This window comes from Ursus maritimus, unplaced genomic scaffold (genome assembly GCF_017311325.1).
Source record: "Ursus maritimus isolate PB19 unplaced genomic scaffold, ASM1731132v1 scaffold_12, whole genome shotgun sequence".
NCBI lineage: Eukaryota > Metazoa > Chordata > Mammalia > Carnivora > Ursidae > Ursus > Ursus maritimus.
The window spans coordinates 25,532,944-25,549,207 of record NW_024423564.1 but is presented as its reverse complement, the minus strand read 5'-3'; the positions used below and the strand labels follow the sequence as shown (position 1 = coordinate 25,549,207).

General features: G+C 39.5%; 1 long non-coding RNA gene across 6 annotated transcripts in view; it reads left to right on the top strand.

The window, feature by feature from the left end:
- LOC103669350 overlaps positions 1-16,264 on the top strand; it is a 47,476-nt gene that overhangs the window by 5,493 nt on the left and 25,719 nt on the right. The window lies entirely within an intron of this gene.

Below are 16,264 nucleotides of genomic sequence, written 5' to 3'. Positions count from 1 at the left end.
TTATGAAAAACAGACAAAAACGTCTAAAGATGGTAAAACTGCCAAATGTACAAAAATGATCAAGAAATGAGAAAAGTTGGGGAATGGAATCTTCATTTTTGATCACTTGGTCATTTCAGGTCATCAAATGCCTAAGTCAGTTTGCTTTCCACCGTTTGATTTGGGACTAGATAGCTTTTCTTCCAAACAACCTGGATCATAGGTTTCAATTTCTTCAGATCACCTGAAGTGATGTTGCTGTACTCCTTCCATCCCTCTTCGATTAGTCAGGGTTCTCCGGAGAAACAGAGCCAATAGGGTATATATTTACTTATTTTAAGGGATTGGCTCAAGTGATCGTGGAGGCTGGCAAACCCAACATTTGCGGAATGGGCTGGCAGCCTGGAGACTTAGTAAGGGCGGATGTTGTAGTTTGTGTGGAAGGCTGTCAGTGTGGAGCCCAGGGGAAGAGCCCCTAATGCAGCTGAAGACTGCAGGCAGTCTCCTGGCAGAATCCCCTCCTGCTTCGGGGAGGTCAGCCTTTTGTTCTATTTCCATTTGCAACTGATTGGATGAGGTCCACCCACAGTATGGAGGCCCCAATCTGCTTTCTCAAAGTCCACCATTTTAAATGCAAATCTCACCCTGAAACACCCTCACAGGACCATCCAGAATGATGTTTGGCCAAATATGCGGGCAATGTGACACAGCCAGGTTGACACATACAATTAGCCATCACACCTCTCAAGAAGGCTCCCGTAGCTTTGCTTCTAGAGGTGAGGAATGTGGCTTTCAGTTTGTAGCTGCTTAAGTCATTGTGGTTTCTTCTTACCATGTACCAAGGCTACAAAACATTAAAGACCGGTATGAATCTGTAGTAGCATTGGTAAGAAAGATACCGTTTACAAAACAAGTTCACAACTTGACAAACTGTAATTTTCTTTGGCCTGAATGGCTCCTCTTGAGTCAGAACTGGCCACGGTAATAAATTCCACAAAAAGCTACATTTCTGCTACCCTAGAAGTATAAAAAATGTACACTCAAAGGTGTATATTGATTTTTTTAAAAAGTGAACTCACCTGCTTTGGGACATCTTTCTAGAGCTCTAAACTTGTGTTTCCTCAGTTCATTGTTATGAAGTGTTATTAGGGGGGAGTTCTGGAATTGTACTCCTTTCTATGTGAACTCCAATCTAGTTTTTTTTCTGATACGTTTGACAATCCTGTTTCTCCATCACCAGGGGGAAGATTAGCCTCTGTTAATCTTTAGCAGTAGACCTTTCATGCAACTAGGAAAGCTGTGTTGTAAAGCGCTAGTGACTTCGAAATTTCCATGCATTTAGGAAGGTGACCAGATCATAATCAAAGTAACTGGCTTCACAGCCAATTTGGAATTCTGTCTCCAGGAAAATGGTTACTATGTGATAGAGACAACCCTGAGAAAATGAGCATTCAAAACTGCGTCAAGGAAGAAAATAAGCTAAGGTGGTTAGGAGAGCAGATTCTTTTTTTTTTTTTTTAAGATTTTATCTATCTATCTATCTATCTATCTATCTATCTATCTATCTATCTGAAAGCAAGAGAGTGAGAGCATGAGTGGAGGCGGGGGAGGACCAAGGGAGAGAGAAAAACAGACTCCCCACTGAGCGGGGAGCCCGACATGGGGCTCGATCCCAGGACCCGAAGATCATGACCTGGGCTGAAGGCAGACACGTCACCAACTGAGCCACCCAGGGGCCCCAGGAGAGCAGCTTCTATAGTAAGAGTGAACAGATCCTAATCTGCCTAAATAATTTATGATCTAGGTGGCCTTGGAAACAAGTAGAACTTTTCTCTGCCTTAATTTTCTCATCTCTAAATTGGAACCTATCTCATAGGGTGCTTGTGAGAATGCTGGCAGTGTCCTTGGTACACAGTAAATGCTCAGTAAATGTTACTAAATCTGGTAATAATATATTTTCTTCTCCTGGGGGTACCAAGAATCTGACACAAAGATGAGCATTTCAAATAAAGAGAAGCTATAAGATAAAACCAGCTCATCCAAGCTAATAACAGAGAGCAGTTCAGATTTTCTCTTGACTGGATTTGATTATATAATCACAAAAATAAATAACTGACTCAGTTTCAGATATAAAAGAGGTACAAGTATGACAGAGAAAGTGTTTACTTCTCCAGATACAGGGAGTGACGTTCAGTTTGCTCTTTTTTGTGTGTTTAGTACACTAAAACTCTTTTTTCTCCAGAAGAGAGAAAACAAGTCCACAAAAGTTGTTTCATCTCCTAATCCTGTTGTTTTATGTTGATTTATAGATATGCCCATTATAGACTCAATTCTTGAGTCATGAAGATGTGACCCACGTTATTTAGAACTCCCCATGTGCTGTAGTCAACACCCCCCACCTCTCATTGGGTTTTTTTTTTTTTTTAAGATTTTATTTATTTATTTGTAAGAGAGAGAGAGCACAAGCAGGGGGAGCTGCAGTCAGAGGGAGAAGGAGAAGCAGCCTCCTGCTGAGCAAGGAGCCCAATGTGGGACTTGATCCCAGGACCCTGGTATCATGACCTGAGCCAAGGGCAGACACCTAACCTACTGAGCCACCCAGGCATCCCTCATTGGGGGTTAGATTAGCAGACGTTCCCTTCTTCCTCATGCCAGAGCCTCCTGGAGATCAGGCACATCTTCAGAGGGCTCAACTCCAGTGTTGATATGGGGACCTAGACCCATTTTGTCCTGTGGTCCCCGTGTTTCGTAGGACTTTCTCAATGTTCTCCACGGGAGCTTCAGCCTTCTTCAGCTGATGAGCAAAGATACAGAATGAGGTTGATTGTGTGGGATATTTTATATCCAGCTTGGGAGTGGCAATCATCATTTATTCTCATATTCCTTTGGCCAGAACCTGGTCACGTGGCCACAACCTAACTGCAAGGGAAGCTAGGAAATGTAGGTTTCCTGTATTCCCATGATGGGAAAAAGGGACGGGCAAACATTTAGTTAGCCTCTGATGCATGACTTTTCTTGATGTGAAATTAAAAAGTTTTTGCACTGGGTAAAGATTTATAGGGTGGTTTGCCACAAGGGAAGTTCAGAGACCTTGGCCACTGGATCAAGGCAAGAGCCTTTTGTACTTCAAAATGTGAATATGCACATTAATATGTACAGCAGTGAGGACCTCTTTGAGTAGGATGCCCCTGATCCACTGGGGTGGGTGGAAGTTGTTCTTGCTTCCTTAGGCCAAGATGCTGAAGAAGGAGCGGTAACCCCATGCTTTCTAATATTCTCCTAACATCAAGACCCCTCCAGAGGATATTGAAACCCTTTTCATCTGGCTAATGTAATTCAACTTGATGTTAACTTGATATTGCCCATCTCTTCTCTAGAATTTTCCCTTAACGTGTTTCAACTTTTACATCTGAGTCTGTCTGGATCATCAAAATGGTCTTGCCTTGCCCTCACTCACTCATTCATCCAGCAAGCAGCTATTGAGTGTCTACTATGAAAAGACAATAAGAATAGTTTTTGGTTATATCTTCAGATAGTAATGTGGCTTTACTAAAGGGGTAGAAACTTTCAGTTCATGAAACAATCTATCCAATAACAGTAATTTATAAAGGAAATTACTGGAATTACATGTTTTTCACTTCTTTATTACTTGGGAATTTTATCCATTTGCGTATCTCCTCTCTGTAGCAATGGCTCAAGTTTACGCCTCAGGTCCTGACCTCTCTCCTGAACTCTATACACACATTTCTAACTCTGCCTGATATTACAACCTAGATGTCCTGCGAACACCTTAAATCCACTATGATTAAAACAAATGATCCCATTTGTTGTTGTTGTTGTTGTTACTGTTACCAAAACTGTCATTGGGCTCCCAGGATTAATCCTGGATTTTCCATTGACTTCTTCACTTCTTTGCATCCAATTAGCTGCCAAATCTAGCTTCTACTGAGTCTTATATTCTCCCATCCTTTCCATTCTCATGGATACACTGTATGTCAGGTTCTTTTCTTTTTTTCTGGACAGGACTATTGGAGGTCTCCAACCTAGTATTCTAATCTCTGTTCTCCTCCTGACCGATCCTATACATTAATAATCCCTCATACAAAACTTGGGGTCAGATGTGTTTCAGAATGCAGATTTTTCTTTTCAATTGTTAGAGTTTTAGAAAAGTAATGTGGAGAAGATACCTTATATTACAAAGTCTCCCTAGTGGGGACTGGGGCAATGTCCTGTAGTCAAATATTGTTTTTCTGCAGCAAAATGTATGAATAATCACTTTAAGTAGGATAAATAAAAAGTATTAATGGTCTTGTATTGTTCATGTAAACTTAAATGCCAAATAAGTTCAGATGAGATTGGCTTTTGCCTCCAAGTAAAGTATCAAAAAAGAACCAAAACAATGTTCTGCATTTTTTATTTTCAGAACGTTTGCTTTTGAAATTGTGGAAAAGACTTGGTAGATCTGGACTAGGTATATCTTCCTCAGGTAACCCTATCACTCCCATTTCCTACTGGGTTAGTTATAAACTCTTCACTCTGCTATTTTCAAATGCCTTCCCAATTTGACCACAAAGCATTGTTTTCTGGTTTTATCTTCCACTCATCTTCTACATATCGTTTTGACCTACCTAAACTAGTTAACCACATCTTATTTTTTCTTCTGCATATACTCAGGCTCATCCTTCTTCCTGAAATGTCCTTTCCTCTTGTCCGTTCTTCTGCCAGCTATCTGCTGATCTTTTTTTCTGTTTTCAGAATGTTTCCCTCTATAAACTGTTTGATCCCCATTCTGGGATCAGTAACTGTTCTTTGGTCTAAATTCTTGTAGCAAGCTTTTATTTTCCCATATGGAAATGAGAATAATCCCACTTCCTTATCCCTTAGACTTGTCAGTGGATTAAATAATGTTACAAATGCACCTCGCACGGTGTTAGACCCATAGTAGGACTGCATTGAGGTTAGTTCTTCCTTTTTCATCTTCTGCTTGTTCTTCCTTGCTTTTTCTTGGTACATTCTGTACTTTATGTTATAGTTTTAAATGTGCTTTTATTGTCCCCACTACTAGATTGGAAGATTTCTGAGGGTAAAAACTTGCTTATTAGAAGCTCAGTAAATATTGAGTTATGTGAAATGAATACAAATGGTGTTACTAGAGAAATTTCAACTCCACCTTTGGATTCTGGAAAGACTGATTTGTGTGTCTATGAATGTACGTTTAAAAACTCAAAACAAAACCTATGATCACAGGGCCCATCTTGTTGTTTAGTGTCATAATTTCCGTTTCAGGGGAATTCTGAATGTCCAGAGCCCTTGTAAGGGACACTGCCCACCCAGATCATGGCAAGCCTCAGGGCCTAGAGGGGCACACTCTTTCTGGAACACTAACAGCCAGCCATTGGGAGACCTTGCCAGAAACCAGTGGGTAGGCCGACTAACACAGCTCTTGCACTGGTGAGATACTCGAATGTAGCTTGGATCGTGGGAGAGCACAGATTCTGTTCCTATGCTCTTTCTTGGGGCTCACTGGAGTGTCCCTGGGCCCCCTCAGGGAGGGGGAGGTCTCTGAACACTCCTTTTGCTTTTGTGCACTTGGTCCTTTCAGGTTGGTTCTGTTTATCTCCAGGCCCTGCTGTCTCTCTCCCAAAATAGCTCCTCTAAAACCCCTTTCACCGCCCCCTCCCTTGCCCTGATAATATTATGTCCCCTGGAGAGAGAAAAGCTAGTGATGGTAGAGGTCACTACGTGTTTACCTAATTTCCATCTAACATTCTTTCTTAATAAATTTTTCTTAATAATTTTCTAAGTAATTTCTTAGTAATTTTTACCTGGGTACATTACTATCTAGAATAAAAACTATATTTTGCAGCTCCCCTTGAAGCTAATTATGGCCATAAGACTAAATTCAGAGTAAGGGAGAGTGCTGTGTGACTTCCAGGAAGGCTCTTCGAGGCGCTGACTCACTCTGAGCTGCGCCTTGGTCCTTCCTCCCTTTGCCGCCTGGACCCTGGACACAGTGGCTGAAAGGCCAGCAGCAATCTTGGATTACGAAGAAAGCTTGAGGGTGAAAATGGAGCAGAAAATAGGAGCTACCTTCTGAATGTTTTTTTAATGTGAAAGAATATACCTTTTTGGCTTTCAGTCCCTTTTTCAGTTTTCTATCGTATGCCATCCAATCCAGCCTTGACGGATCTGAAGATTGAATCCTAGTAAAATAATAGAAGCTAAAACGTGACTGATTGTGAATTTGTCCAGATGCCTTAGTACGGCTTCAATTTGTTGCCTGGAGTTCTTAGAAACCTAGATTTTCTTAATTCGAAGTAAGATTTCAAAACATGTGGCATAAGAATTTCATTCCTCTGTCGCTCTGCGTTCAACTTCCAACAGCCATTTCCTGTTGTTAGAGGAGGTGGGAGGTCGGAGCTGTTGGGGCTGGGTAAGGGATACAAGAACACGTGAGGGGAGGTGCGTGTGCGAAATACCATCTGACATCATATCCTATAGATAAATATGCTTTGACTGTTTTCAGGGAAATATCACCTTGGCACATTCATAGTTTATGTTCCCATGTTTCTATTAAAGTACATGTCAATTTGGCGGGCTTTCGTTTTTGTTTTTTGGGTTTTCTTTAGATTTTATTTATTTAATTGTTAGAAAGCGTGCACGTGCGCGTGCACAAACAAGGGGAGCTGCAGGCAGAGGGAGAAGCACGCTCTCTGCTGAGCAAGGAGCCCTATGCAGGACCCTGGGATCATGACCACAGCCGAAGGCAGATGCTTAACCAACTGGGCCATGCAGGTGTCCCAATGTGTGTGCTTTCGTTTTTGTTGTTATCATCTTTCTGTTTCTCAGAATTATTACTAATAATGATTGGAAATTTGTGTGGTGCTAATATCTACAGACAGCCTAAATGACTTAAGATTTTTCTTGGAGTTTTCCAAAAGACACAAATTCGTATGAAATTAACATGCAGGGGAAGAAATGGAGAAAAGTCTGCGGATTTAATTTTTGCTCACTTCTTGGTTTTCTTTAAGCCCACGGCTGGATTTACACCGTCAGCCCACACAAACGTGAATTCCCAAGAAATCCAAGGAGAAAGAGAATAGAAAGAAGGGCGGAATGTATTTGATTTCTTTATGGCTAGAGCTTTGTTCTAGGCCCTCGGCATGAAGTTCTTTATATCTATTTATAAATCATCCATGAATATCTGTGCGTGAACCCACTCCATGCACCAGAGAGCAACTCACTTAGCTTGGATGAATAAGGTTCCCCACGATCCAAAGTTCAGTTGCTTAATTAACAAGGCTCTTTTGAAAACATTTTAGAGATGATAACATTTTAAAGATGTTTTGCACTCATCTGATGAACAGAATGTATAGAACATGATCTAAGCTCGTGACGTGGGGATCATCACTAACAGCCGGCGCTCCAGCCTCCTGTGATACAGGAAAGTTGGGTCCTGGGCTGTTGAGGTGAATGAGCCTCCACTTCCACTTTACACGGGTACCCCATTGCTTCACATTCCAAGTGTTGATTCCTCCTTTTTCTTTCTGCTCCTTCTGCTCCATTTCCCCTCTGTCTCTTTTTCCTATACACCATTTCTGATGCTTCCCTTAATCTCTGCCATCGCAGAAATTGGCTGCTTATTGATTTCTTTCCTCTCTCCTTTTTTTTTTTTTTTTTTTGCCTTTCCCCCCTTTGCTGTCTCTTTTCTCCCTTTCTTACCACTTCCTCCAAATTTTATGACTTTAGGGCAGCAGGGCTTAGCTTTTAGAGCCATCATCATCCAAGGAGAGTGATAGCCAATCACAACATGTCTTCTTAAGCTTCATCTCTTTCTTCTTTTTGTTATTTCCATTCATACTCACAATTGTAGGCTTTACAAATTCTTTTTTAGGTTCATAGTTTGTTCCTGCAGGTTGACAGTGTTTGACTGCTTGACTGGGGTAGCGTGTATATAGAAGTCATAGACCTTACATCTAGGAGGTACTAAAAAGATAGTTTAATCCAATTCCTTTTTTTTTTTTAAAGCAAGGTACTGAAGTAACTTACGTAAGAGCATTCATACATCTGGTAGCAAAACCAGGACTTTAAGACATAGGCCTATACATCTTCATTTGGAAGAGAATTATATTACCTCCTTAGTCCTATATATAATACAAGGAGACCTCACGGAGCCAAGCAAACAATTATTTTCCAATAGCTACAGTCTCCAGGGAAATATCTGCTCCATTCTGTTCTGGTGCTTTAGAGAGGAGAGAGACTCTTCTTTATTCTTTTTTTTTTTTTTTTAAAGATTTTATTTATTTATTCGACAGAGATAGAGACAGCCAGCGAGAGAGGGAACACAAGCAGGGGGAGTGGGAGAGGAAGAAGCAGGCTCCTAGCAGAGGAGCCTGATGTGGGGCTCGATCCCATAACGCCGGGATCACGCCCTGAGCCGAAGGCAGACGCTTAACTGCTGTGCCACCCAGGCGCCCCTCTTCTTTATTCTTGATTTGTAAAATTATCCCTAAATATATAGTCATGTATACATTGTAAGTTCATAGGGTTTCTTCACAAATGAAAGCTGTTTTCTTATGATTGCAATTATTTATGCATGAATAGAACGTACATGATCCAATGCCTGAAACTTGCTTCATACGTATTAGATGTTTTAAGCGGCTAAATGACTTTTAGTTGGGAGTAAGCACTCTGAGTATCACAGAGTCTTACATTTATTTAAAAACAAAAACCTTAAAAACATCCTGCTATTAGAGAAATGAGCATACAATAAAAATATTTTACATTGCATTTGCGTATTTCACCTTCTCTAGAAAAGTAGAATCTGAGACTTAGACAGAAACGTAGAGTTTTAGCTCAACTCCCTACCCAGCGCAGGAATTTTTAAAAGTTGTAACTTTGACAGATATCCAACGTCTCCTTGAAAACCTCCAGAGGCTGATATCACTGTTATGAGGCAGCCGTTATTGTTACTGGACAGCACAAGTGGATAAAATTTCCTTCTTGCATTGAATCAGAATCTGCCTTCTTTAACTTCCAGCTTTTTATCCTAGTTCTGGCCTTGGAGCAACACAGAATTAGTATACGATTCTCTCCATGACAGCCCTTCAAATATTTGAAAGCAGATATTATACCTTTTCTTATTCTTTGCTTCCCAAGTTGCTTGAATAATTTATCAAAAATTATAGCTTCTCCTATTCAACTGGACATTTGCCTTTCATTACATCCTAATTGGTCAAAGTCCCTCTTAAAATGTGGCACCTGGAATTGAATTCTATATTATAGATGTGGTTTAACTAGCTAAAAATCCAATAGAACTGTCATGGGTAGTGATCTGTGGGTAGTAATTTCTCACAGAAGCATCCTAAGTCCCTTAAAAGAAGGTGGCTTGTGTGAAAACACTTGGTAAACTGTAAAGGGCTTTATAAATGAAAAGCTTTGTTACATTTCATTTAAAAATACAAAAAATAAGCAAAGAGGTTTTTTTTTTCTGTCATTAACAACTTTGATTTCAACTTTTGTGTCTACAGAGTTAGCAAAGAGGCTGGTATTTTTACTTGGTAAAAGTGTGAAAATATTTTTAAACTCAGCCATTATGTTGAACAAGATTTAAATAATCAAGTCTTTTTGGAACACGATTTTTTTTTAAGTGTATGATAAATGTCATTTTTAACCTGTGCAAACTTATTTAATGAGACAAAAGCAGAATCTCCTATTGACAAGGCATTTTAATAAGTAGAACTATTTTCACATTCAAAGTTAAGTTTTAAGTATGTAATCTGTATTTCTTCCATTTTAAGATATAAATTTTAAACTTCCACTCTAAACATTCCTTTTTTAAATTTTGAGTCAAGTGGTTTATGGTTTAATATTGTCATCTAACCATTCATTCTCATTTGCTGAGTATTGATTATGTGTTAAGAACTTGAAAAAGACGTTAATAAATTGTTATCCTTCCCTCTTCACTAACCCTAGAAGACTTTTGGAAAGAATAACTTTTTATCTAAAATGCTTGGCATGAATTTACATCTTGAACATTCTGACTAAGGGTTTAATGCACTGCTAAATGGGATAATCTCAAAACTAGCTGTAGCAGGTTACCATTGGTAAATATAAATGTGTATAAATGTAAATGCAAAATATAAATATGAAACCCAAATGGGATAAAGGTAATGATGGGGAGCCCGACACACTCCCTGGCACATAGCAGATTCTTAATCAACATTGGCCTCATGAATACTGACTATTAGGGGAGGATTATTCCTAATCAGGCAGTGAGCCTGGTGTGACAGCTGAAGGTTGAGTCCTGTAGATTGATGTGCCATTGCTCAAATGAGTAAGACACATTAGACGCTACACCGTATTTTAAGACCTCATATCTCTTTCATCGGAACACTATTTCTTGGTTAAGAGAAATCACTACATTTTCTAAAACACGACAGTGTTGTGGTGGTTATACTTTGATTTACAACATATGTCAAATACTCTAAAGAGCATAAATTATTTAAAAATATATAAGTACTCAGAATAAAAATCCGTTGTTCTGTACTGTCCATACTGGAAAGAAATTTATTAAAGAAAATAACCCAGTAAATCATTTCCAAGAATTATAGTATTCTGATAGCATTCTGAAAAGTCAGAATTCTGGAAAAACATCCATTTGTTGGTACATTTTTTTAAAAATTGTATAATTTAATAATTTTTTTTTTCTTTTTACAATCCTGGTAACTGGGGCCATGTAAATTGGAGAGGACTGCTTTGTAAAATTGGATTTGGAGTCACATAATTTAAACTTATATTACTAGGTCCAAAATTTATCTTTCTATTGGATTTTCTTTCTTTTTAATAGTTAAAAAAATGTACAAATAGGTTATCTTTTCTAGAGAAAGACTGCATTCTTTTTATATTTTGTGCACTTAATCTTCCTAAGCTAGGTATTATTTGGTTAAACATACAATTTATAGTTATACATAGACTGAGGAAAAATAAATATTCTAATAGCATCTAGTTGTTATTGTTTTTGGCTATACGGATGTGTGAGCTTTTATATCAATATTAGTGTTTTCTACCCTTCATAGTATTTTCCTCCAGCAAAGAACTGTCTCTTTGCTGAGAAGGGAAAAAAAAAAAAACCAAACTTGCTTACAAAATGAGGCCGTTTTGCATATTAATTAGGAGGTCTTTGAACTCTAAGAATAAAATCCGTTAATGCTTTGGGTATGGAACAATTACGCATTCAAGGACTTTGATTTTATGCTAATAATGTGACAAGCTTTACATTTTTCTTTGTTTTGTTTGCATTCCCTAAAGATAACTTAATGCAAATAATCCATCCATATACAGCATAGAGCGTGTCGGATGGTTTCCCTATAGTTAAGATTGTATCACCACTCCCATTATAAATCTCTATTACCCATGGTTTATAATTTAATTGAAAAAACCCACTGCAGGCAGAAACTCAACACTTAGGGTTTCAGGGTAAAAGCAATATTTCTCTTTTAAAAATTGCCTCCTCTCTTTAATTTCATAGTTAATGGAAATATAAGAAGGATCATCCTGGAGCTGATTTTGAACAAAGCCAAACAGATCATTGTCTATAACTAAAATAATTTCTAAATGAAAGTAGTTGATATCTTATCATTGGCCTAATACTACAACATTTAACCAAACGAGAAAAGACAACAATGGAATCTGCTTATCCTTTCTCTACACAAAAAAATACATACAAGGAGAACAAGAAAATTCTGTAAGACCAGATATCCATAAAATATATGTTTGACAGTATGGTGTGAGGCATTACATTTTTATTTGGTTTCCAAGTGCACACTTTATTCCTTTCAGTGGCCCTGGGCCAAGGCTGTGGAATCTGCTCTTTGTCAGACTGAGCTGGGAAGAGGGCACAGGGTGGAGAGCCACGTGCTCTGGAATTCTTTACTTTGTCTGCCACATAAATCTTATCTTAAGTTTATGCTTCAATTATCTTGACGGGATTCAGGGGTTAATTAACAGGCACAGCAGTTTCAACCTACTTACACAGTAGAATTGAAAAGATCAGTCTTTAGACACATGGTGGTTTTGTCTTCAGCTTTTGAACCCAAATCCTGTAGCGTAGAAAGGTTAACCTGCCTGCCAGGTAATGTGCAATCTCCAATCAAGACTCCACCGTAGTTTTGTCAACCCAGTGAGACAAAGAAACCATGAGTTACTTAGAACGAGATGTTCTGTATTTCCTGCAACCCATCAACCTTTTCCTATTTAATTTCTACTTGTAATGCTGCATGTGAAATATATGCCATGATTACTTAACCCTAAGCAGACATCAGAAACTTGCTTAAAGATGGTCTGGGTCTCTTCGCAATGCACTGTGTTTCTGAATCAGTTGCCTTTGAGATCCGAAGGGCAATTATTAAGGACAATAACACAAACTCACATCTTACAGCACTTAGCAGTGCATGAAGGGCTTCAATATTATCTAATACACATAACTGCTCAGAAGTAGAGAAAGAAGAAGCTGAGAGATTAAGTGGCAGTGAGCACTCACACTCTGTCTTGTCTACTACTCGTTCTTCTGTGGCCCAGTGGCTCCTTAGTTCTCTTAGGGGAACTCATGTTTTTAACTTCGAGAAGTAGAGTCTAGTGATACCATGATGAGAATCCCCTGTACTTACCTGACATCTATTGTCAGAGACCATAAGGAAATTCACACAGTTTTTAAGTCCAATTCTTAAAATATTCCATATTTGCTTAGATTCATAAATAAAAAACTCAAAGCCTAGATAACATTCATATATATCTTAGCTACACAATAAGTCGGTGATGAAATAAAAAAACAAGTCATGGATTTACTGTTCCATCTCTCTGATTGAAATTATTTTTAATGTTGATATTTTGATTATACTAGACACATCGCTTAAGTATAGAGGTTATGGGAAATTCTTTTCTGAACACACGTGATTGTACAGTCTTAAGAGATTTTTGAGAAAATAGTAGATAACTATTTTCCAAGGACGGTGTAAATGTAGTACTAGTATAATGAAGCAGGGAATGCATGAGAAAACTCCCTAGGGTTGCCGTCAATCTGACAGGCCATATTTGTTATGTATAGTGAAAAGCAGACTATCTTCTGATATTTACAAACTGATTCAAAGGTTTTTAGTTTCTGTTATAAGAATTTTAATAGATTGTTCTTTACTCCTCACCCATGTCCTTTTTTTTTCTTTCTTTAGATTACTTTTTTTTTTTTAAGATTTTATTTATTTATTTGAGAGAGAGAATGCCAGATACAGAGCAGGAGTGGAGGGGGAGGGGCAGAGGGAAAGGGAAAAGCAGACTGCCCGCTGAGCAGGGAGCCTGACCATCCCAGGACACGGGGATCATGACCTGAGCCAAAGGCAGGCACTTAACCAACTGAGCCACCCAGGCCCCCCTCTTTAGATTACCTTTATAAACTTAAAATGTCATGCAGGATTCACTTCCAAACTTTTTATAACAAAAAAGTTTTCTGCCCCCACTAGGTGTTGTGAATGATGTGTGATCTTGCGTTCAGGAATTCAACTAAACATTTTATGTAAGTGAATGGTCTCTCCCCATGCCACTGAGAACCAATAACCATTCCTTTCCCCTACTCCGCCCTGAGCAGATGTCATTAATTGGTGCATTTTCTTTTTTTTTTTTTAAGATTTTATTTGTTTATTTATTCGACAGAGATAGAGACAGCCAGCGAGAGAGGGAACACAAGCAGGGGGAGTGGGAGAGGAAGAAGCAGGCTCACAGCGGAGGAGCCTGATGTGGGGCTCGATCCCATAACGCCGGGATCATGCCCTGAGCCGAAGGCAGACGCTTAACCGCTGTGCCACCCAGGTGCCCCAGTTGGTGCATTTTCTTACCTCACCTCCCATTCTAGTACTACCAGGCCCAACCCTACCCAGCTTCTAAGATCAGGTCAGTCAGGGTGGAATGGCTGCAGACTTTTTCTTTTTCTAAGCTCCTCTATTGCTCTCCATTCCCCCCAGATGAATTTGTGTGTGCTCGTCTATTTTCTTGCCCTGAAATACTCTTGCTTGGGCCACCAGACACCTCCTAGGAGCAGCATCCAATAATTTTTAGGCAGTATCCGGATAGGTAGTGAAAAATCCTTGACAAATAATGTGTTTGGAATTTAGACCAGAGTTGGCAAAACTTTTTCTGTAAAGAACAAAATAGTAAATAGTTTAGGCTTCTCAGGCCACGTGATCTCTCTCCCAACTACTCTGCCAACGTAGCGCTAAAGCAGCCACTGAGAAGATCTAAATAAATGGGCAGGACTGTGTTCCAATAAAACATTACTGATGGACACTGAGATTTGAATTTCACATAATTTTTATGTGTCATAAAGTATTCTTCTCCTTTGTTTCCACACTTAAAAAGTGGAAAAACCATTCTCAGCTCATGGGTTGTAGAAAATCAGGGGCAGGTGGAATGTGGGCCACAGGTTATGGTGGGCAGACCACTTCTTTAGACAGACCTGAGTTTACATAGCAGCTGTATTAGCTACTGGCTTTGTCTCCTTGGGTAAATTAGTTTACTTCTCTACGTTTCAGTTTTGTCAGTAAAATGGGGACGGCACCAACTTCATGTAGTCTTTGTGAGCATTAAATTTGATAAGGTATGCAAAGCATATAGAGAAGCAATGGTTAGTTCTATGTGTTTTGTAAATAGTCACTATAAAAGTAATACAAATTTTAAGTAGTGATTAATTTAACTTGACAGCTCTTCCTGAGTTAATGTTTTGGCCTCTCCTTTCTTTCTCAAAATGGAAACAGGTTTCTCATCATGATTAAAAGTAACACATGTTCCTTTTTTTTTTTTTTTTTTTTTTTTTTAGATTTTATTTATTTATTTGTCAGAGAGAGAGAGAGAGAGGGAACACAAGCAGGGGGAGCAGCAGGCAAAGGAAGAAGCAGGCTCCTCACTGAACAAAGAGCCCAATGCAGGACTCAATCCCAGGACCCTGGGATCATGACCTGAGCGAAAGGCAGACACTTAACCAACTGAGCCACCCAGGCCTCCTGAAACACATGTTCTTTTACAAAGTAAAGTAATATGGAGTACCTGGGTGGCTCAGTTGGTTAAACATCCAGTTCTTGATCTCAGCTCAGGTCTTTTTTTTTGAAGATTAATTTATTTATTTGAGAGTGAGTGAGAGAGAGTGCACACGTGGTTGGGGGGGAAGAGGCAGAGAGAATCTCCAGTAGACTCCCCGCTGAGTGCAGAGCCCAACCCAGGCTTGATTCCACACCTCTGAGATCATGAGATCATGACCCGAGCTGAAATCAAGAATTGGACGCTTAATATACTGAGCCACCCAGGTGCCCCTCAGCTTAGGTCTTGATCTCAGGGTTGTGAGTTCAAGCCCTGGGTAGAGCTCCACGCCAAGCATGGAGCTATTATAAAAAAAAAAAAAAGAATAATTTGGAAAATACAGAGATAAAAAGAATAGTAAGAGAATAAGATCAACACATAGGGTTAATTCCACAATAATCCTCCGATATAGGCACCATCACCTCTTTTTTTTTTCTTTTAAAGATTTTGTTTATTTATTTGACAGAGAGAGACAGTGAGAGAAGGAACACAAGCAGAGGGAGTGGGAGAGGGAGAAGCAGGCTTCCTGCTGATCAGGGAGCCCGATGTGGGGCTCGATCCCTGGGGATCATGACCTGAGCTGAAGGCAGATGCTTAAGGACTGAGCCACCCAGGTGCCCCACCATCACCTCTTTCATTTCATATGTGAGGAAACTGGAGTCGGATGTGTTAAGTAATTGGTCCAAGGTTATCATTTATGTAGTATTTATTTGCCTTTTTATTGTCCAGAAGAAAATTTCTCTTTGGGGAAGATTGTGTTTCTTCTCTCCCAAACATGTGGTTGTGGTGGCATGGAGGCTAATCAAAATTCTCATGTCCTTTGGGCACAGAGTGGGGCATTTGGCCAATCATCATGCCCTGGTCCTGGGGCTTACCATATGGTTCCGTCATGGTTGGCCACGTGATCCAGGCTTGTCCAAGCAGTGGCATTTTCTGGAAGAATTTCAACTGAAGCACCAGGGAAACTTTTCTCTCTGGCTTTGTGGCTTGAAAAATATATTTTTATCATTGTGTTTGGCCATGGATTGAACTTGTGGGAACAGCTGGCCTGATAGAACGAAGCCAACCAGAAGGAGCAGAGCTGGTAGCCTCTGGGAGGAGAGCAAGAGTGGATGGAGGGAAGAGAGAGAAGAACCTGATGAGGTTTGAGTCCCTGGATCCAGGT